Source organism: Nuphar pumila, chromosome 2 (assembly GCF_984573655.1).
Source record: "Nuphar pumila chromosome 2, dmNupPumi1.hap1.1, whole genome shotgun sequence".
Classification (NCBI taxonomy): Eukaryota; Viridiplantae; Streptophyta; class Magnoliopsida; order Nymphaeales; family Nymphaeaceae; genus Nuphar; species Nuphar pumila.
In genome coordinates, this window is record NC_143250.1 from 66,256,557 (window position 1) to 66,279,392 (window position 22,836).

The 22,836-nt window shown below is 37.4% G+C and overlaps 1 pseudogene; it reads left to right on the plus strand.

The window, feature by feature from the left end:
• LOC149845627 (ferredoxin--NADP reductase, embryo isozyme, chloroplastic-like) lies at positions 1-15,519 on the plus strand (annotated as a pseudogene).
• Positions 15,520-22,836: the final 7,317 nt, after the last annotated feature.

Sequence of the window (22,836 nt, forward strand, 5' to 3'; positions counted from 1 at the left end):
GATGCAGCTGTGAGGAGATCAGGATTTAAGGTATTATACGATTTTTTTATCAATTCCCTCTATTTCTTTATTCAAAAGTTTGAATAATGATGATACAACCATATCGGAAGTGTAGTTTTGTTATGTTTATGCGATCGGTTTGTGTAGCCAAAAGGCTTAGTTTAACAAATGGTTGAATGTGGAATGGCTCTAAGCTGACACTCTATAATACTTGTTAGTGTTGTACTAGTTAATTAATGTAAGATATAGAATCAGATAAGTTTTATGCACAATGCATTATCACTTGTGCAATTTGATGTGTATGAATTGATCCTTTCGATCTGCCTGTCTAGAATTAAGTATTGTATGCGAGCGCACCAAGAATGGCTTTCTTTATTTATACTGTTGAGATGCAAGTGTACCTTTAATGAGTCTTTTCTTGTATAAAATGCTATGTTATCATCAAATGGATCTGAAAAATGATCAGATCATATCAACTAAAGGCCATACTAGTTGCTGAATTGGTTCTCGGAGGTAGCTTGACACGTACTAAGACTTCTTATGCCAAGTCATAAGGAGAATTAACCAAGACTCAAAGAGTTGAATATTTGGTATCTTGACGTGCACGTTGAACGCTCAGGGAGATGCCTGAGGACTTAGTTAATGGAGTCTCAGTTTGTCTTACCAAAGACCTTAAACAAATTTCATGTTAAGCTGTGTTATGAAGTGAACAGAAACTGTTAAATCTGTGAAACCATGCAGAATAATAAATAGAAGGACAATAAGAATCGTGCATATGAAAATCTTTGTTCCAATCATGTGGGGTTGGGTTTTTTGTATTTATGTACTTGCTAAGAAAGCTTTTCATTTTATAAAACTGTAAAAGTTCTTGATTTCGATATCTGTTTTCTCTCTGTTTTAGAATTTTTTGTTCATTTTATCTTTGAATTGAAAATTTCTGTTAATGTTTAGTTCATCCCTTTTGTGAATGTAGGCACATGATCTGAATTTTCGAGGCAAAGCATGTCTTCTTGTCTTCTCTGTGAGTTTGAAATCCAAGAAATCACTTTCAGCAAATGGGTATCGAGATTGCATGTCTGTGCAACAAGCAAGTGAGGTCAAAGTCTCAGTCTCACCCTTAGAGCTCGAGAATACGAAAGAACCTCCTCTAAATGTTTAGAGACCCAAGGAGCCTTATACTGCTACTATAGTTTCAGTTGAGAGGCTTGTTGGTCCAAAATCTCCTGGTGAAACTGTTAAAACATATGTAATAATACCATAATACCCGATAGGGGTATTATGGTCATTTCATAAAGTACCCCATAGGGGTACTTATTTTGTTTCTCGTATTTCACTATTTTTTATTTTTCTTTTTATTTTTATTTTTGTATTTTTTGGATACCGAAAAGGGGCCCCACAATGGAGTCGTTGGGGCCCCCAACGGTCACATATGTGACCGTTGGGGGCTCCCAATGACTCTATTGGGAGCCCCTTTGGTCTCCTCTTCTTATAAATAGGGGGAACCCCCCATGTATGTTGCATTGCTCTTGAGAGCTCCTCTTCAATAATAGTGATATTATTTTTCATGTGTGTAGCCTTTTTATAAGGCCCTTTGTATATCCCTTAGTGGATTTTCTCTCTTGTGCTTGTTGCATTTGTCCGTGTGGGACATAGTGAATGCTTTAGCATTCTTGGTTTCTTCCGCTTATTTCATTACATGGTATCAGAGCCAATTGATCTTCTAAAGGTAAAATCTTGTCTCTCTCTACTTCCTTTCTTTCTCACATCTTCCTTGTGTAGCAATGGAAGTCAAGATCGATCTATCATTCAAACTCAATGGAAAAAATTACATGATGTGGGCATCCGCAATGGAGAATAATCTCAAAGGCAAGAAACTTTGGGGTTATGTAATGGGAACCATTCCGGAACCCCAACTTAAGCTCACAAAGATGGAAGGAGATCAAGAGAAAGCACTTGAAGGCGATGCTCGTCTCAAAGCCATTGAAGATTATAATCATCAAATGGAAGATTGGGAGAGCAACCATGCAAAAATCCTTGCATGGTTTATGAATAATGTCGAACTTAAGGTATGTGCAAATATTGCAAAATTCCGCCGGGCAAATGAAGCTTGGTTTTTTATGAAGGGTATGTTTACCCAAAAGGATCTTGCAAGAGCTTATTTCTTGCAAGAAAAAGTAAGAACCACAAAACAAGGCGACATGAGCATACAAGATTACTATAGTGCTCTAAATCCTTTGTGGGATGAATTGGCTCTTTTAGAGCCTAAATGGGTATCTATGGAGGATGTGGTTCTAAGACAAAAACAAATGGAACAAGATAGATTGTTCCAATTTTTATTTGGGCTTCGTCCCGAATTTGAACAAGTGAGATCCTCACTTCTCCATAGATCCACGTTTCCTCCCTTAGAAGAAGCTATTGCCGAGATTACTCAAGAAGAGACTAGGCATAGCATGGGTAAAAGCATAGAGGAAGTTCTTGCCGTATCTAAACCCGGCAATCATGTTAAAACATACAAACCACCTCATTTTGGTAAGCAAGGGAGTGGTGGAAGAAAAATGATTATATGTCACCATTGTTATGAGCCGGGACATATTAAACCCGTTTGCCCAAAGCTAAATGGGGCATTCAAGCCAAAGGTGGCTTCCGTTGAAGAATCCACCACCAAAGAAGATGACGGCAAGAACGGGGATCTCAAAGACACTCTTGGACAAATCTCCTTGGCTCTTCAACAAATCTTAAAGGTTACTTCTTCCACCTCCGGTGCCGCCATTGCCTCATCATCACCTCCCGGTACGTACTCTTGGATTTTAGATTCCGGAGCTTCTTTTCACATGACCCCTCATGAAAATGCATTAACCAATGTGCACACCAATTCAAAAATGTCTTGTGTCTCTACGGCCGATGGAACTTTTCTCAAAATAAATGGTGTTGGAACTCTTGATTCTAAAAATGTTCAAAATTTCCTTGTTCCAAAAGTTAGAATAGTTCCAAAATTAAATCTTAACCTCTTTTCCGTTTCTCAAATAGCCGACCATGGATGTGAAATATCTTTCTCATCCCAAGGGTGCTTTGTGCAGGATCTCCGGTCCGGGAAGCGGATTGGGCAAGGCCATAGGAAGGGAGACCTTTATTTTATGGATAATTTAATGCTTCCAAATACCTCATTTTGTACTTATGTCCAAGACAAAAATATTGAAACTTGGCATAAAAGGCTTGGACATCCAAGTTACTCTAAAATGTATCTTTTTCCTTTTGGAAACAAGTTTTGTAAAGAAAAAGATATCAATTGCAAAGATTGCATTTTTGGCAAAATGAAGTCTACTCCTTTTCCTATTAGATCCTTTGTGACAACAAGACCTTTTGAATTGGTGCATTCCGATGTTTGGGGGCCATCTCCGGTTCTATCTAAAGGTGGTTATTCATATTATGTTACTTTTATTGATGATTATACTAGATATGTATGGATTTATTTTCTTAACTTTAAATCGGAAGTTTTTAACTTTTTTAAAGAATTCCATGCAAAAATTCAAAATCAATTTCAAAGTCAAATATCCATTCTTAGATCCGATTCGGGTGGAGAATACTTATCAAATGATTTTCAAGCATATCTAAAACAACATGGCATTTGTCATCAAAAATCTTGCCCAAGAACTCCTCAACAAAACGGTCTAGCGAAAAGAAAACATAGGCATATTTTGGAAACCACTAGATCCTTACTCATTTCTAAAAATATTCCTAAAAATTTTTGGGCCGAAGCCGTGTTAACCTCCACCTATTTAATCAATAGGATGCCATCTTCAAAATTGAATAATATCTCTCCTTATGAAAAACTTTTTAATATGACACCCGACTACAATCGTCTTCGGATTTTTGGGTGTAAATGCTTTGTTCTTTTACATAAAAGAGATAAATTGTCACCTAAAGCAATAGAATGTGTATTTTTAGGATATGGTGAAAATCAAAAAGGCTATAGATGCTTTGATCATAAAAACAATAAGTTATTTGTCTCCAAAGATGTAACCTTTTTAGAAGATGAAAATGGATTTGACATATTGGAAAAATCAAATGAAATTGATTATATGTTTATCAATGATCTTTTAGAAGATTCAAATGATGACTCTTTGAGTCATCCGGAAATTTTAGAAAATACTCATGATTCTCATGATGATGATGTATCACCAACTAATGGTGACAATCTCCAAGTATACACTCGGCGTGAGGAAGCCCAACCTATTAGTGCTTTAGAAAAATTCTTGCGGCTTAATGAACCCCTAGAAGAAACCTCCCTTAGGCGTTCTTCTAGAGAATCAATCCCACCTAATAGGTTTGTCTCATATGAAATTCTTTCACCTAAATATAGAGCTTGTCTAATAGCCTTGCATTCTTACTATGAACCCTCCCATTATAATCAAGCAAAAAGTATACCTCATTGGGTTGAAGCAATGAAAGTTGAACTAGATGCTTTAAATAAAGCTAAAACTTGGGAAATAGTTCACCTTCCTCCAAATAAGAAAGCTATAGGATGTCGATGGGTCTACAAAGTCAAAACAAAAAGTGATGGTTTCCTAGAGCGCTATAAAGCTAGATTAGTTGCTAAGGGATACTCACAAGAATATGGCATCGATTATGAGGAGACTTTTGCTCCCGTGGCTCGCATGACAAGCGTTAGAACTTTAATTGCGGTAGCATCATCTAAGAAATGGCCTATATTCCAATTAGATGTTAAAAATGCCTTTCTTAATGGTCAGTTGAATGAAGAAGTATATATGGATCCTCCGCCGGGAATCAATGTTAACCAAGGTCAAACCCTTCGGTTATTAAAAGCCTTATATGGTCTTAAACAAGCCCCTAAGGCTTGGTATGATAGATTTAGTGCTATCATGTTACAATTGGGATTTCGCTCATGTTATACTGACACTGCTCTTTTTGTTAAAAATGCAGGTAATAGTATCATCATCCTTTTGCTTTATGTTGATGATATGATCATCACTGGCAATGATGAAAGCGGTATTCTTAAAGTTAAAAATATGTTAAAACATAATTTTGATATGTCTGATCTGGGTTTTCTCAGGTACTTTCTTGGCATAGAAGTTGCATACTCTCCTCGAGGGTATATATTGTCACAGATGAAGCTTGCTGCAGACATATGCTCCAAATCTGGGATTTCAGATGATAAAAAGGTGGAGACTCCCGAGGTTATCAATGCTAAACTACGACTGGAGGATGGAGTTCTGCTGGACGATCCTACGCCCTACAGGCAACTCATAGGCTCCCTCACCTATCTGACTATCACCAGGCCCGATATTGCTCATGCTGTGCACTCTGCAAGCCAATTTCAGCATGCTCCTACATCTGTGCATATGAGTGCTGTGCTCCGGATCATTCGATATATTAAAAATACTTTGACTAAAGGGCTATTCATATCCTCAATCTCTTCCTTAGATTTACTAGCTTATACTGATGCTGACTGGGGAGGAAACCCAAATGATCGAATCTCAACTACTGGCTTTTGTGTATTCCTAGGAGATTCGCTAATTGCTTGGAGGTGCAAGAAGCAGCAGAAAGTCTCATTGTCTTCTACTGAAGCAGAATACAGGGCTATGGCAACCACTACAATGGAGCTGGTGTGGCTTCGAAGTCTTCTTCAAGATATGGGAGTCGAAATTACCGGGGCTTCGAAGCTTTGTTGTGACAACAAAAGTGCTATCTACATTGCCAGCAACCACACTTTCCATGAGAGGACGAAACATATTGAAATGGATTGTCATTATGTACGTGATGAATATCTTCGTGGGACAGTAACACTGCCATATGTCACTTCAGAATATCAACTTGCTGATTTCTTCACCAAAGCCCTGCCTGCTCCTCGCTTCTTGTTCCTCCTTGGCAAACTTTCGGTCATTCCCCCGTAAAGTTTGAGGGGGGGTGTTAAAACATATGTAATAATACCATAATACCCGATAGGGGTATTATGGTCATTTCACAAAGTACCCCATAGGGGTACTTATTTTGTTTCTCGTATTTCACTATTTTTTCTTTTTCTTTTTATTTTTGTATTTTTTGGATACCGAAAAGGGGCCCCACAATGGAGTCGTTGGGGCCCCCAACGGTCACATATGTGACCGTTGGGGGCTCCCAACGACTCTATTGGGAGCCCCTTTGGTCTCCTCTTCTTATAAATAGGGGGAACCCCCCATGTATGTTGCATTGCTCTTGAGAGCTCCTCTTCAATAATAGTGATATTATTTTTCATGTGTGTAGCCTTTTTATAAGGCCCTTTGTATATCCCTTAGTGGATTTTCTCTCTTGTGCTTGTTGCATTTGTCCGTGTGGGACATAGTGAATGCTTTAGCATTCTTGGTTTCTTCCGCTTATTTCATTACAGAAACATCCCATATTGTTATCGAGAATGGTGGGAATGTGCTATACAGGGAAGGACAAAGCTATGGTGTTATTCCTCTTACATATAAAATGCAGGCTTGTTAGAGATGTTATTGAATGTGAGATAGCAAGGTTAATTATGCCTAAAGAATAGAGAATCAGCTACTCATCCTGAGTTGATGGGGAACCAAGACTTGTACCCTAATCTGGCTACAGCTGCAGGAGATTTTGTGCTTTCTGAGTTCACTGAATCCATCAGTAACTTGCCTTCGCTTGCCAGTTCTGAGATCAATCTTCTTTTTTTCTATACTGGTCAGACATGTCCACGGATAAACTTTGCCATATAATGGGACATTTTAGGTCTATCATCTTAATGTTTGATGTTCTATAAGCATGCAAATATGTTTAAGAGGATTTGTGACCATGATGTAACAAATTTATTTGCCAAAGGGGAAACTTGTTAATCTGTTTGCTTCTTTTGCAAATGAAAGACCCCTGTAATTCTAGAAATGTGAATTTTCCAGAATTGGCAATACAGGTTAAGAATTGGTTTTATGCATCGTTTTCTTAAATGGCCAAAATACTGATTGTTTAGAAAGCTGCGTTGCTTTCAATTTTATGTTTTTTTTTCAGTTTGTGTGAACAAGCCATCAACTTTTCTAGTCAATGTGCCTTTGAATTACTGATTGCTTGGTCTTTCTCATCTGGTTGGGTGGCTCTGTTATGTTGTACTTTCCTGAAACTATCTACTATGTCTCTTTGCAGGGCGAAAATCCTAAGAAACCTGGTAGTTCCCATGCAGTCTGGCTCTACTCAATTGCCTCAACCCGCTATGGGGATGCTTTTGATGGAAAAACAGCTAGTCTGTGTGATCCCGAGACCGGAAAGGAAGACCCTTCAAAGAATGGAGTTTGCAGCAATTTTCCTTGTAACTCCAATCCAGGCGACAAAATCAAGCTCACTGGTACAAGCTGACTTCTGTTCAAGTAGCAAGATGTCTTGCTTTGCATTCTCAAACTTTTTCATTACTATAATGCACCCAAAGCCATGCCTTTTGTTTATATTACTAAACAAATTTGAATTATGAAAAAATTTTGCATCACGATACATAGACTACTCACTGTGCTTGAATAGTCCAAAACCGAAATATTATTTTTGAAAAGAATGGAGTTTGTAGCAATTTTCCTATAACGGTTGGGTTACATCAAGGATCTGCTTTAAGCCCTTTCCTATTTGCTATAGTGATGGATGAGCTTACGAGATCAATTCAAGAAAATGTGCCTATGTTGTTTGCTGATGATATTGTTTTGATTGATGAGTCTAGAGCTAGGGTTAATGCTAAGTTAGAATTATGGAGTCAGACATTGGAAGCAAGTGGTTTTAAGTTGAGTAAGAGTAGGACAAAATATATGGAATGTCAGTTTAGTAAGCAACGAAGTAGTGATGGGAGTGTAGTGAAGCTTGGTGAGCAAGAAATACCGGTGGATGATTGTTTCAAATATTTGGGATCTATCATTCAAAAGTATGGAGAAATTGATTGAGATGTAAATCATAGGATAAATGTTGGGTGAATGAAATGGAAAAGTGCAATTGGAGTGTTGTGCGATCGTAGAATGCCATTGCGGTTGAAGGGAAAGTTTTATAGGACTACTATTAGGCCCGCTTTACTATATTGTACGAAATGTCGGGCTGCCAAGAGACATCATATTCAAAAAATGAGTGTAGCTGAGATGCGTATGCTTAGATGAATGTGTGGAAATACCATAAAAGATAAGATTCAGAACGAGGAGATACGTAGGAAGGTAGGCGTTGCACCCATTGAAAATAAGATGAGATAGAATCGTTTACGGTGTTTGGACATATTCGACGAAGGCCTAATGATGCTTCAGTTAGAAGGATGGAGAAATGGGAAAATATATTAGTTAAAAGAGGTTGGGGTAAGCCTAGGAAGACTTGGATGGAGATGATAGGAAAGAATATGAATGCTTTGAACCTCACCGAGGACATGGCATTGGATAGAAATGATTGGAGGAGAAGGATTCATGTGGAAGACCCAGAATGATTTTCTTTGTTGGTTCATATTGCCGACCCCAATTGTTTTGGGATGAAGGCGTAGTTGTTGTTGTTGTTTGTTGTGGGCTTTAAAATACTTGGTTCTGGCAAAGTGATCCTATTACCTGAGGATGATCCAAATGCCACCCACATCATGATTGCCACTGGAACTGGTGTGGCGCCTTAGAGAGGATACCTTAGGTGCATGTTCATGGAGTCTATCTCCTCCTTTAGATTCACCGGTCTCGCATGGCTTTTCCTTGGTGTGGCAAACACCGACAACCTTCTCTATGATGATGTGCTCAAGAAGTATCTACTCGAGTATCCTAATAATTTTAGGTACGAGTTAGCATTGAGTAGGGTGCAAAAGAACAAAAAATGGTGGGAAGATGTATATATACAGGATAAAATCGAGAAGTACAATGTCTTCAAGCTTTTGGATCAAGGGGCACACATTTATTTCTGTGGGTTGAAGGGTATGTGTGAGATTAAAAGTCCATCAAAAACTAAAAGTGGATTGAATCCATGCCCTTGTTAAATCGTTAAGATAAAAAATAAAATAAAACTTAATGCGGAAGCGATACCTGAATCCATAGTGCTTCAGTTGATCGTTGATGATATGATCTTTTAGAACTTATATGTTTGGCCATTTTCCTTTCTCTAGACTTAATGAGAGAGAGACTGAATTCTCTTTCTGATTTATGGAGAATCTGAAGAGATGACCTTTATATATGGTTTGGAGACCATGACTTAATGTATTTAAAAGTTTGTCTCAAATTCGACTCATTACAGAATTGTAGACAGAGCATGTTTCTTCATATAGTGTACCATACCATATGAGAGCCCATCTGGATTAGATCACATAAACCGGGCCTGAACCTTAGATAGTTTTACGTGTGGTTCAACGTATATAGGCCCACACGATTTTTTAACAGTCTTTCACTTGGGTCACGTGCGTAACCTTATAATCACATGTTGTAACCTTATGAGCTCAAAAATATTATCTTATCCTCTACCAATTCGGTCCATTGATCATGTCAACATAAAACTAAAGCAATCTTCATTACAAATAACGTAATTGGACCCCATCAATGATCATATATATCGATTCAACTAAATGATATGGATCAAGTATGGATGTGAAGTATGAAAATTACATGCAATATGATCAAACATGCCTATTTTCAATTGGTCCTTTCTGAAAACTTTTGTGAGATTACAACATAATGAGTACAAAATGAAACTAAAACTTTAACTTTATACCAAAGTGGCAAAATAAGACTTTATTATATCATAGAATGTCCAAATACAAACTCTCACTAAACTAGTATATTATAAAATGATAAAACACCCATGTGAGCAGTAAGCTCATGAAAGACCTTAGGTGGTAAACCTTTAGTAAGCGGATCTACAATCATAGAGTTTGTGCTAATATGTTCTATTGATATTTGACCATTCTGCACTCTTTCTTTAACAAGGAATTTAATGTCAATATGTTTTGACTTCGATGAGTTCCTGTTATTGAAATATAACACTGTTGAATTATTGTCACAAAATAACTTTAGTGGTCTTTCAACATTATTCAAAATATACAGCCTTATGACAAAATTACGTAGCAATATCTCATGGTTGGATGCCTCATAACAAGCCACGAATTCTTCTGTCATGGTGGAAGATTCCTCCAGGAAATAGCTCTCCCAACCAACAAAAAAATATAGTCTGACGTGGATATGCGACTATCTTGACATCCCACAAAGTTAGAATCAGAATACCCAACGATCCCCAATTGATCTTACTTTCTATATGTGAGCATGTAACCTTTTGTTCTTTGCAAATACTGCATAACCCATTTGACTGTTTTTCAATGATCTATACCTGGGTTACTAAGATATCTGCCCAACATCTCAATAATGTACGCAAAATTCAGATGCGTACATACTTGAACATACATAAGACTCTCTATAACATATGCATATAAAATCTTTTTCATAGCCTTAACTTTAAACTGGTGTTTGAGGCACTAAGTCTCCTTTAGCAACAAGGGTGTCACCTGGTTTACAATCCTTCATGCCAAATCTATCCAGAATCTTTTTTGATATATTTCTTTGGTGATAATCCAAGAATACCTCAAGAATGATCTCGATGTATCTAGATCCCTAATACAAAAGAGACATCCCCAGGATTTTTTATTTCAAATTTTTTTGTCAAAAATCTCTTGGTTTCATGCAGTATGCCTATATCATTACTAGCAAGCAATATATCATCTATGTGCAAAACTAGAAAAATGAATTTACTCTCACTGAACTTATGATATATGCATTCATTCACCACATGCATCTCAAAACCAAACGAGAGGACAACTTGATAAAATTTATGATACCACTGACGAGAAGCTTGCTTAAGTCCATAGATGAATTTCTTTAGTTTGCAAACCAACTTCTTGGCATCGCCTGAGGCAAAATATTCTAGTTGGATCATGCATATTATCTCATCAATGTCTCTATTAAGGAATGCAGTCTTAACATCCATTTGATGTAGCTCTAAGTCATAATGAGTCATAAGTGTCATCATAATCTTGAAAGAGTCTTTCGTAGAAACCAGAGAGAAAGTCTTTGTGTAGTCAATGCCTTTCTTTTGAGTAAACCATTTTGCAACAAGACAAACCTTATATCTTTCCATATTACCCTTTGAATCCTTTTCGGTTTTAAATATCTATTTGCAACCAATGTTTTTACACTTTCAGGTAATGAGACAAGTTCTCACACGTCATTGTCCCTCATGGATTTAATCTCCTTATGTATTGCTTTAATCCATTTTTGAGGGTTAGAACTTTATGTGACTTGATGGAGGTTGATTGGATCATATTTCATTAAGCTAGTATTATCCTCATGTTCTTGTAGAAAGACAATATAATCATATGAAATTGCTCTTATTCTCTCTCTAGTAGATTTTCTTAATGACACTGGTTCTTGAGGTGTTTATTGAGTTTGTTGAGTTTGAACTCCAGGAGTAAAAGCATGATTTTGGATAGGGAGATCTAAAGCATTATCTTGATCCGAATTTGTGAGAACAATGTTAGGAATAAAAATATGATCATTGTGATCTATAATTGTAGGAAGAGAAATAGACTATTCTTCAAAAACAATGTCTTTTACTTTATCACTCCTCTCAAACTCAGCACCCTCAAAGAAACAAGTGTTTTCCGTTTCGAAAAAAAAACTTATTCGCAGTGTTATAAAACTTATAGCCCTTGGACCTTTCATAATACCCAACAAAATAGCAGCTAATCGTTCTAGAATTCAGTTTTGTTTCATGTGGCCTATAGGGCCTAGCATCAGCTGAATACCTCCAAATATGAAAATATTTCAAACTAGGTTTTTGACCTATCTACAATTCATATGGAGTCTTGGTTACTGCTTTAGAGGGTACCTTGTTCAAAACATAGGTTGTAGTCTTTAATGCTTCTCCCTATAGAGACTTTAGTAAGGTAGAATGAGAAATCATACTCATTACCATATCCTTAAGAGTCATGTTTCGTCTTTCAGCAACATCATTCATGTTAGGGTGCCTGACATGATATATTGAGGGACGATCCTAAATTTCGCTAGGAATTTGGCAAAAAGCTCTTGACGTTGTTCATCTAATTCATCATATCTACCATAGTACTCACCACCATGGTCAGATTTGACGACCTGAATTCTTTTATCAAGTTGATTTTCAACTTCGGCCTTATACGATTTAAATACATCCATGGGCTGAGACTTTTTATGAATCAAATATAGGTACTCATAACGAGAATAGTCGTCTTTGAATGTAATAAAATATTGTTGACTATTCCAAGAAGCTATAGGGAAGGGGTCCACAAATATCTGTATGGATTAGTTCTAAGACATGTATTCTTTTTTTAACACCTAATTTTCTTATGTTTGTTCGTTTATCTTTTATACACTCAATATAAACCTGAAAGTCAGTGAAATCAAGAATCTCATTTGACACAAGCATTTCAATTCTTTGTTTAAAAATATGATCTAAGCGCTTATGCCATAATAAAGCAGAATTCTTATTTGTCAATTTTCGTTTTGTACCACGAGAACTTAATTGCAATATTTCATTAAATGAGACAATAGTATCAAGCATATAAAGGTTATCAACCGTAGATAAAGAACCGGTCTCAATAAGATTTGAATCAATAAACAATTTAAATTCATTATTTTCAAATAAACAAGAAAAAACGTATTTATCTAAAATGAAAATAAAAACCAAATTCTGCCTAAAAGATGACACAATAAATGTTTCTTTTAAATCTAAATAATTTTTGGTCTTTAAAAGTAACATAAAAGTTTCTATTGCTTCAACTTCAACTATTTCGCTATCGTCCACATAGATGAATATTTCAGCATCAATTGGTGGTCAACAATTTACGCAACCCTGCATGGACACACTTGTGTGAGTGATAGCACCAAAATCCATCCACCAAGTGTGTTTGGGCACATAAGTCAAATTAACTTCAGAACAAACCAAAGTAAGGAGTGCACCTTTTTTCTCACGCCAAACATGATACTTGGTACAGTTCTTCTTCACGTGACCCTCCCCTTTGCAAAAGAAACAACTAGACTTTGGGTCTTGATGTCTTTTCTGTTTCTTCTGCGATTGAGGGTCAACTGCAGCTTTCTTAGTCATTTTTTTTTCTTAAACATATCCTTAGAGGTTACTGCTAAATGAGCACTCTCAGTCTTCTCTTGTTTTATCCTATCCTCTTCTCGCACACAGCGTGAAATGAGTTCATTAAGAGTCTATTTTTTCTTCTGACAGTTATAACCGACCTTAAATTGGTTGTACTGTGCAGGAAGGGATATCAAAACCAAGTGCACGAGTAAGTCCTCGGACAACTCTAACCTTAATGCCTTGAGTTTTAAAGCAAGATGAGACATCTCCATGACGTACTTCCGAATGTTTCATTTGCCCTTATACTTCATTGAGACAAGACTCGAAAGAAGAGTACTTGTCTCAGCCTTTTCGTTTTTCATAAAATGTTTTTTAATTTCTTCAAGAAAATGTTTGACATTTGCCTTTTCGAATATGGTGCCTTTCAAGGGTTCAAGAATTGCATGTTTGAAGATCATGAGACTCATGCAATTAGATCGATCCCACTGCTCGGAGTTCTTTTTATCCTCAGTAGAACTCTTATCCGTAAGAGAAGGTGGTTGATCTTCTCGTAGTGCAAGATCCAGATCCATACATTCAAGCACAATCATAACATTTTCTTTTCAATTCTTAAAATTAGAACAACTCAAAACAATGATGAAATTAATGTTTACAGATATCATATAAGTAGAGATATTAACTGAATAAAGAACAAACAAACTCACTATTAATATTTATATTTACATGCAATAACATAAAATAACATATTTAAACAATGGTGAACCCCATTACAAGATACCCAATACAACATTAACACTTAGACTTTGGACAGAAGTGTCAACTTGTAAGTTGTACTATCAATACAGTAATCAAAACATGGACAATCAGTCCTGTTAAACAACGAGTTTTTCTTTGTACCGACTCATTATTCACATGAAAAACTGAATGATTATCCCATATTCATTACTAAAAGTATACATTTGGGCTCGGTCTGTCATCGCCTAAAAGGCTGGATTCAGCCTGTCACCATTGAGGAGGCCGAAAAATTGGTATGGCACTACCCTAAAGGCCGAATTCGGCCTGACACCACTCATAAGGCCGAACTGAGTCCCACTCATAAGGCCGAACTGAGTCTGACAACTCCTGTGGAGCCCGAATACCTCCTGACGCCTCCTAACGGCAGAATATGGCTCGACACCACCTGTCAAAGACGCACACAGTCACAACCCAAACTGGATCCCGGACTGAGCATGGGTTGAAGGTGAATGCCGAGATGCTCCCTAATCGCCTAACAGTGTCTTGGCTAACCAGATGCCCAGACCGTCGGTGTCGAGCACCGTTTGACGTTCGGGGAGGATGATCAGGTATTAATTGATGGCCATTCTGTAAAATAAACAACATGAAGGGCCAATATGGCCCTTCCCCTTCATTACGACAGCTATCAGGTGCAAACCGGGCAATGCCGATTTCGAACCACCTGGCAACTGTTGCTGGGGTGAACCACTGCCTCCAGACGCAATCGACCTGAAAAAGTCACTGGCGATGGCTGGGGAGATACAGGTGCCCCAGGCCATCATCCATTCGATCGTCGTTAACAGAGAAGGGCCCAATTGCCCTTCCTACAGAGCGGTCAGGAAAAGAGAAAGGGCCCAATAACCCTTCTTGTCCAGCGATCTGAATAGGGGCAAGCCCCTTCATCGCCCAATGATGATCCGACAAGCAGAAGGAGAGGCTGATTGACCCTCCTCCGCCTACATCCTAAAATCCAACGTGATGGATCGTCACCACAAAAAATGTGAAATATTCAATAAGATCGTATCTTTCAACGATTCAACGAGAACATGATGGCTTTTATACCAATTGTGGGATTAAAAGTCCACCAAAAACTAAAAGAGGATCAAATCCATGTTCTCGTTAAATCATTAAGATAAAAAACAAAACAAAACAAAACTTAATGCGGAAACGATACTTGAATCCATAATTGATCGTTAATGGTATGATCTTCCAGTACCTGTATATTTGGTCATTTTTCTTTCTCTAGACTTAATGAGAGAGAAACTGAATTCTCTTTCTGACTTATGGGGAATCTAAAGAAAGAACCATTATATAAGGTTTGGGGACCATAACCTAATGTATTTAGGAGTCTGTTCTCAATTCAACCCATTACAGAATTATAGACAGAGCAGGTCTCTCCACATAGTGTACCATACCATATGAAATACCACATGACCCATCTCGATTAGGTCACATGAACCGGCCCTGAACCTGAGACAGTTTTATAACGTGTGGTTCAACATATGTAGGCTCACCCAATTTTCTAACAGTATGATGCTTGAAATTCAGGAAACACTGAAGAAAGTTGCTGAGGAGAGGGGAGAGAACAAGGACTAGAAGCTTTCTTAGCTTAAGAAGAACAAGCAATGTCATGTTGAGGTGTATTAAAAGATTGAAGATGGTGTCATGTTGAGGTGTATTAAAAGATTGAAGATGGAGCTAATTGGTAGCTCAGCAATCTTGAGTAGTTCTTTCCCAATTGTTCGAAGGAAATAGTCATTCCGCTTGCTTTAAATTACTATTGTAATGACATTATTTATCTATGTTATTGCTTTGGGATGAATAAGGCTGTTTTTTTTTTCTGGTTTTTGCATTTCATTTAATATGCTTATCAGTAGGTATTCCATTTTGATCCCCTTGTATACTAGTTACACTGAAAACTTCATAAAATGGCTGTATCCTCTATCTTCAGTCATATCCATAACATAGATGTCAAGTCCCCCTTTAGGTAACTCCTACTAATGAGCCAGTAAAGAAATGAAGTAAACAATAAGCAACCTTATCTGTTTATGTTGTCGAATTTGAAAATCATGTTCCAGGTAAAAGCGGGGTTGGAAAATGGTAATACCAAATTCAGATCGGCCGTCTAATTGGATAAACTTTATTTCTGATCGAATTCAGGTTACTCATTAATAGATTTAGATTCGAAAGTAAGACTGCAAAGCCAATCCGAATCTGAATATTAATTAGATGTTATTTGATCTGCTGAATCTAGTTAATCCTCTGTCAATTCCCTTTATATCCATTTCTCTCGTCTTGGAATCCTTTCAGAACATTTTTATCAGTTCCTCCCATTTCTGACAAGCCAAACCTATTGTTTTTCAAATAAAAAATAAAAGAGAAAAATGGCTTGGGTTAAAACCCATTCCGACCCCAAGCCAACTATATATTTTTATCGGATTCCAATCTCAATTGAACAGGCCCAAATGTATTTGTTCTGGATCCAACCCAGATTTTTGATATACACTGTCTGGAACTGAATATGAATAAAATTCAATTCGGATTCGGGTCAAAAACTCCAGCACGTTTGCACCCCTGGTCAGCATTCGGCCCTAGTGGGTCAGTAGGTCAGATTTCCGACCCATCATGGTGCAACCAAACCTGCCCAAATAACTAGATGCCAGATTCAGGATTTCCTAAAGTGTGATTTTGGTAATGACCAGGTAGCTATGAAAATCTGCTGAAAGAAAGAGCATTCCCAAGACAGATGGAATGAGTCTTCATCTTGGGAATAACATAAGATACAGCGGCTTGCCAAAAGTATCTGGTCCCCAGATCCAAGGGGGATGGTGTAGTGGGATGGGGCCAGACTGTTTGATGGGCAGCCTAGGTTCCAATCCCATGGGCGTCACTCCCTGCGTAAGCCAAAGCTTGGTGACTCCCTTGGGATCGAGGGGTAAGCCCTTGGAGTTTTAGGCTGACTGGGATAGCGACCATAGGCTCAGCCAGCTTGACTAGGTTTCTGCACCTGCGGCGGTTTCTCCGAGTAGAACTCAAAAAAAAGAGAAGCATCCGGGTCCCCATTTCTGCATATTCAAGTGGGTTTGGATCTTGTCAAGAGATATGATCCAAACAAAAACTTGTGCCCTTTTAGCTGGTCCGGAGCCATTTCAGGTCTGCATTTTTATGCCCATACCCAGAAATTCAGGTTTGGGGTGTTGGGTACCCGGTACGGACCTGGTCCATTGACAGCCGTAATCCAAACCTACCCAAATAGCTACTTGCCGGATTTGGAACCTAGATCCGATGGAGTGGTATTGGATTCGCTCTTAGTCCCTCCCTACGCACTTCTCCCGTTCAAGAAACCACCAACTGGTCCAACTCTCCTCCAAATCCCGACACAAGAACGCCAAGAGCCGTTTCTCTTGTCTGAATCTTCGCACCGTCGAACCATCGAGGAATTCGAATCATAGTTCATGACCATCCTCTCCGGTACGAAGTTTCTTGCTGAAATCCTCCTGTTGTTAGTCTCTGTTCGATGGTGATGGCAATTTTCTGTGACAAATTTTCATCGATCTTATTGTAGAAGATGCAGTTCTTGTTTGGTAGATTTGTTGTACCCACACTTTCTAGATGAATACCAACGTTAGAATTATCGCCAAGATGTTAATGCGCGAGTTTTTCATCCCCATTGGTGTTGAAAAGGATGAGCTTCTTGATTCAGCAGCTACTGATCCTGGTACCATGTAATCTTATAGGATTTAGAAGTATCGTTTTTCGTTGTCTAACACTATTTTTACGGTCTACTGCTAGGATTTCTCCGATTTTCACTTGATGGGCATTGCCCAATTCGTATCTTGATTACCCAACAGAGAAAAATCAAGAATTCGAGTTAAAGAAGTAGCAAATTGATGTTGGAAGGGACTAGTCGGGTGCGTTCTGATTGAATTTGGGAGTTTCAGGATGTGCCCAACGCGCTTGCCTCCACTCCCAAATTGCCAACCTAATGTGAACCACAGGATCCAATTTTCAGAAAACTGTGTGAGAGCCAATGTGTCTATATTGGTGCGAGACAGATCGATGCCATCGTGCTTCTATATTGATTTTTCTCTAGATTCTGTTGTTTTACGCGATAGAAACATATTCTTTGTCTGGGTAACTAATCAAGCGGGTCTCTGTGTCTTTTTGTTTTTCAGTATTTATATTCAATATCCTTTAAGCAATTTCATGCTGCCATGTTCCTGCACAATTTTGAATATGGTTTTTATCTAGTATTTTTCATGATTGTGTGTAAATGAGCCTCATATATCCTAGAATATCTCTCTCTCTCTCTCTCTCTCTCTCCTGGGATGGTTTGCTTTGGCAACATTCTCTTATCATAAAACATGATCTCTAATGAAAAGGAAGCCGTCGTGATAGCTACGCTTCTATGATTTGCCATTTTGTTTTGCAATATTTATACTTAATACAACATAAGTAATTTCATGCTGCCATGTTCCTGTGCAATTTTGAATATTTATCTTTATTTATCATAATTGTGCGTAAGTGAGCCTGGTGGTGTATTTCTGCATTGCATCAGCAGTAGCTATGTTGAAATAAGGGACTATGGAAGCATTTCAACCGTCGATACCACATGACCAGTGGACACGACTCCCCACATCTGGTTCTCGTCCATCTGCTTGTTACAAGGTTTGATCATAACCAAGTGAAGTTCCATTGTGGTTTCAGCTTTAAGTTTGGTGCTGACTTCTCATGCATCATATTGAGTTTGTGCTATTACTCTTGATTAATGACTTTTGCAATTTTGGTTCTCTTTCTTGTTCTTTTATGCGTCCTTGCACACTGGTGGATTCGGTTGTATGTCAAATGTACAGCACGCAGAAGAAATTGTGCAGGAAAAACTATATGTGATTGGTGGCAGTCAAAATGGGAGATATTTGTCTGATGTACAGGTAGAGTAAAAGGATTGATGCTATATTACATTAACGTATCCGTCCCTTTGTGTCTTATGATAATGCAACTTTGTGCAGGTTCTTGGTTTCAAGACTTTGACATGGTCTGCAGTGAAACCAACTCTTGATCAAGATGACTACCTCAATGGTCGTATTCTTGAACCACTCCCTGCTTCCTCATGCCATCGTGTTGTTAGTAGCATAATGGATCTACAACATCTCAAATGCAGAAAATTCATTGTCAATGCTTCTTCAATTGACAGCGCTGACCTATATCAGATGGATACCAGGATACAGCCATTTTTATGAAGTTTTCAATATAACTAGTATATGACGGGACAAGATACTGGGGCCAAAATGGAGTATCCATGTGACATAGGTGTTGACAGCCTCTGTGTATTTTGGAGTTCCATTCTAGCAGTCTTATGTGTTTCCATGTCTCCCGCACAGGTGAAATGTGGAAATAAACTTCTAGTTATAGGAGAATATATGAAACGGTGACAGGTTTGTTTTTCTTAAAATAGAGAAAGTTGAAAGTTGAATAGGCATCCAGTAATTCTGCAAGGAGCCTCATTCTCTTCTTTTAGTTCCCATGATCCAGTTGATATTTCCTTCTAATAGATATGTCATTTCAATTACTTTTCTAGTTGCTTGACCATCTTATGCATACAGCAGTTCGATCAATTGATGTGGATACTCACTGCTGGAACATTGTTCAGAGATCTGGAAAAATCCCGGTAAAGTCATAAACTGTCTTTTTTTCGGTTTGGTTTAGTTGAATGATATACAAATGACACTTTTGCCTTGTATTATGCAATCTGAAATTGATCCAGTTTCCTGTTCATTTCTGGATGTACAGATGGACTTGTTTCATTTAAGGTCCTTTATCCATTCTTAAGTTTTGTTTTTCTCAATTTTTGTGTCATCGTTACGTTCTTGCGAAAATCTATGAATCCTACTCGTCTTAAGGAGAAAAGTAGAACCTCTGAATCTCAGACACAGTCACACACACACACACACGTGTGCATGCACATTGCACACTCTTATTTTAGGGTTTAAATCTAGGTTTTTTGCATGATTATTTTTTTCTTTGATTTTATGAATTATTTTATGGTTTATTTATGTTTTTTATTTTATGATTTATTTTTCTTGCAGTTTAGGGTTTTATGGTTTATTTTTTCTTTAAATTTATAGTTTATTTATGATTTCTTTGATTTTATGGTTTATTTATGATTTATTTTTCTTGCAATTTAAGGTTTTATGGTTTATTTTTTATTTAATTTTGTGGTTTATTTATGATTTCTTTGATTTTATGGTTTATTTATGATTTATTTTTCTTGCAGTTTAGGGTTTTATAATTTATTTATGGTTTTTGCATTTGTATATCAAAAACTATGAATTCCTATTTTTTTCTCAAATTATCCAAAATTTAAACATTTTTTGGTACTTAGATCCAGTTTGAGATCGATATTCAAGGCTAAAATCCATAATTGTTTGATAAACTTTCATAATTAGATCTAATATGATTCGGATTAAAGCATATATATATATATATATATATATATATATATATATATATATATATATATATATATATATATATAATATCAATTCTTAACTCCGCCTGCTGCCGGTCCCAAGCCCGGATAAAGGAGGGTTGCGGTAGGCCAGTGACAGCCAACATAAAAACTTAGTCATACCCTATGAATATGAATCAATATGAGAATTTCGTTGGGGCGTTCCCTACTAAGCGACGCGCTGTACTCTATATGCCCGGAGGCAGTGATAAATGGGCAAGGGTTGCTAGGTCGTCGCCCAGAAGCGACGCGTCACACCGACGCCCGGGTGTGGTGTCAAATAGGCAAGGGTTCCCTCACTTTGTTGGACGGGTGGGGGTAAAGAAGTTAGTCCAAGACCATAAAATTAGGTTAGCCACTTGAAACATAGGGTCTTTAACTGATAAGTTTGTAGAGTTAGTAGATGTTATGTGTAGGAGAAAGATTGATATTTTATGTCTACAAAAGACCAAATGGGTAGGTGAAAAAGCGAAAGTGATAGAACCTTGGGGATATAAGATTTGGTATACAAGAATAAATAAGGATAAGAAGGGAGTAGGGATTGTTATGAGTTGTGAGTTTATAGATAATGTAGTTGAGGTCCGTAGGAAGGGTGATAGGATTTTACTTATTAAATTAGTATTAGGTACGGATATTATTAATATTATTAGTGTTTATGCACCTCAAGTAGGTTTAGATGATTCCATTAAGCGTCAATTTTTGGGAAGATTTAGATGGAGTAGTACAAGGGATATCTTATGGAGAAAAGCTTTTCATCGGCGGTGACCTTAATGGGCATGTAGGCATTAGTAGGGATGGATTTGAGAGTATCCATGGAGGCTATGGTATAGGAGAAAGAAACGATAGTGGATAAAAGATTTTAGATTTTGGTTTGTCCTATGATATGATCTTAGCAAACACTTGGTTTAGGAAGAGGGAGTCTCACCTAGTAACATTTAAAAGTGGGGTTAATACGAGTCAGATAGATTTTTTCCTACTTAGAAAGAGAGATAGGGGTTGTTGCATCGATTGTAAGGTTATACCGGGAGAAAGTGTAGCTATACAACATAAAGTCTTAATTTTAGATCTTAGAATTAGACAATGCCGCAAAAGGGATAGACATAGGATAAATCCTAGAATTAAGTGGTGGGCACTGAAAGGAGCTAAACAAGGAATGTTTGTAGAGCAGGTAGTTAAGGAAGTTGATTGGTGTCTCGAGGATGATTCAAAATCAATGTGGAATAAGATAGCGGGTGGCATGAGAAAGGTGGCTAAGGAGGTATTGGGTGAGTCTAAAGGCGGTGCACCGCTAGGTAATGATACATCATGGTGGAACAAGGATGTCAAATTAGCTATTAAGGTTAAAATAGAGTGTTATAGAAATCTAAGTAAAAGTCGTGATAATGAGAATTTGAAGAAGTATATGATAACAAATAAGGAAGCTAAAAAAGTAGTTCGAAATGCTAGGGATAAGGTATATAAGGAGGTTTATGACAAGTTGGATACCAAAGAGGGTGAGAAGGATATTTATAAGCTTGCAAAGATGAGAGATAAGAAATCGAGGGATCTGGGTATGGTTAGATGTATCAAAGATGAAACACAAATGGTTTTAGTCAAAGATGAGGAGATTAAGGAGAGATGAAAAGATTATTTTGATAAGCTGTTTAATGGAAGTCATGCTCAGGATCTTGGATACTTCTCCATTCCTTTTCATGAGATGAATCGTGACTTCATGCACAAGATTCAAAAGAAAGAAATTACAGAGGCTTTGAAGAAAATGAAATCAAGAAGGGCAGTTGGCCTAGATGATATACCTATCGAGACTTGAAAATGCTTGGGAGAGAAATGTTTACAATGGTTGACAAATCTTTTTAACAAGATTTGGCGGACAAATAAGATGCCTGATGAGCAGAGGAAGAGTACTTTGGTGCCTCTATATAAGAATAAGGGTGATATAAAAGATTGCACAAACTATCGTGGTATAAAACTCATGAGTCATACTATGAAACTTTGGGAGAGGGTGATTCAGTCTAAGTTGAGGAAGGTTGTTATGATATCAGAGAATCAATTTGGTTTTATGCATGGAAGATCAACTATGTAAGCTATACATCTGCTTAGACAACTTATTGAGAGATATACAGAGAGGAACAAAGATTTGCATATGGTTTTTATTGATTTGGAGAAGGCATACGATAGAGTACCTAGGGACGTTCTCTGATGGACAATGATGAAGAAATGTGTTTCTCTCAAGTACATTAGTATAATTAAAGATATGTATGAATGAGTAGTAACCAATGTCCGCACTTGTGGAGGGGTGACAACCAATTTTCCTATAACGGTTGAGTTACATCAATGATCTGCTTTAAGCCCTTTCCTATTTGCTATAGTGATGGATGAACTTACGAGATCAATTCAAGAAAATGTGTCGTGGTGTATGTTATTTGCTGATGATATTGTTTTGATTGATGAGTCTAGAG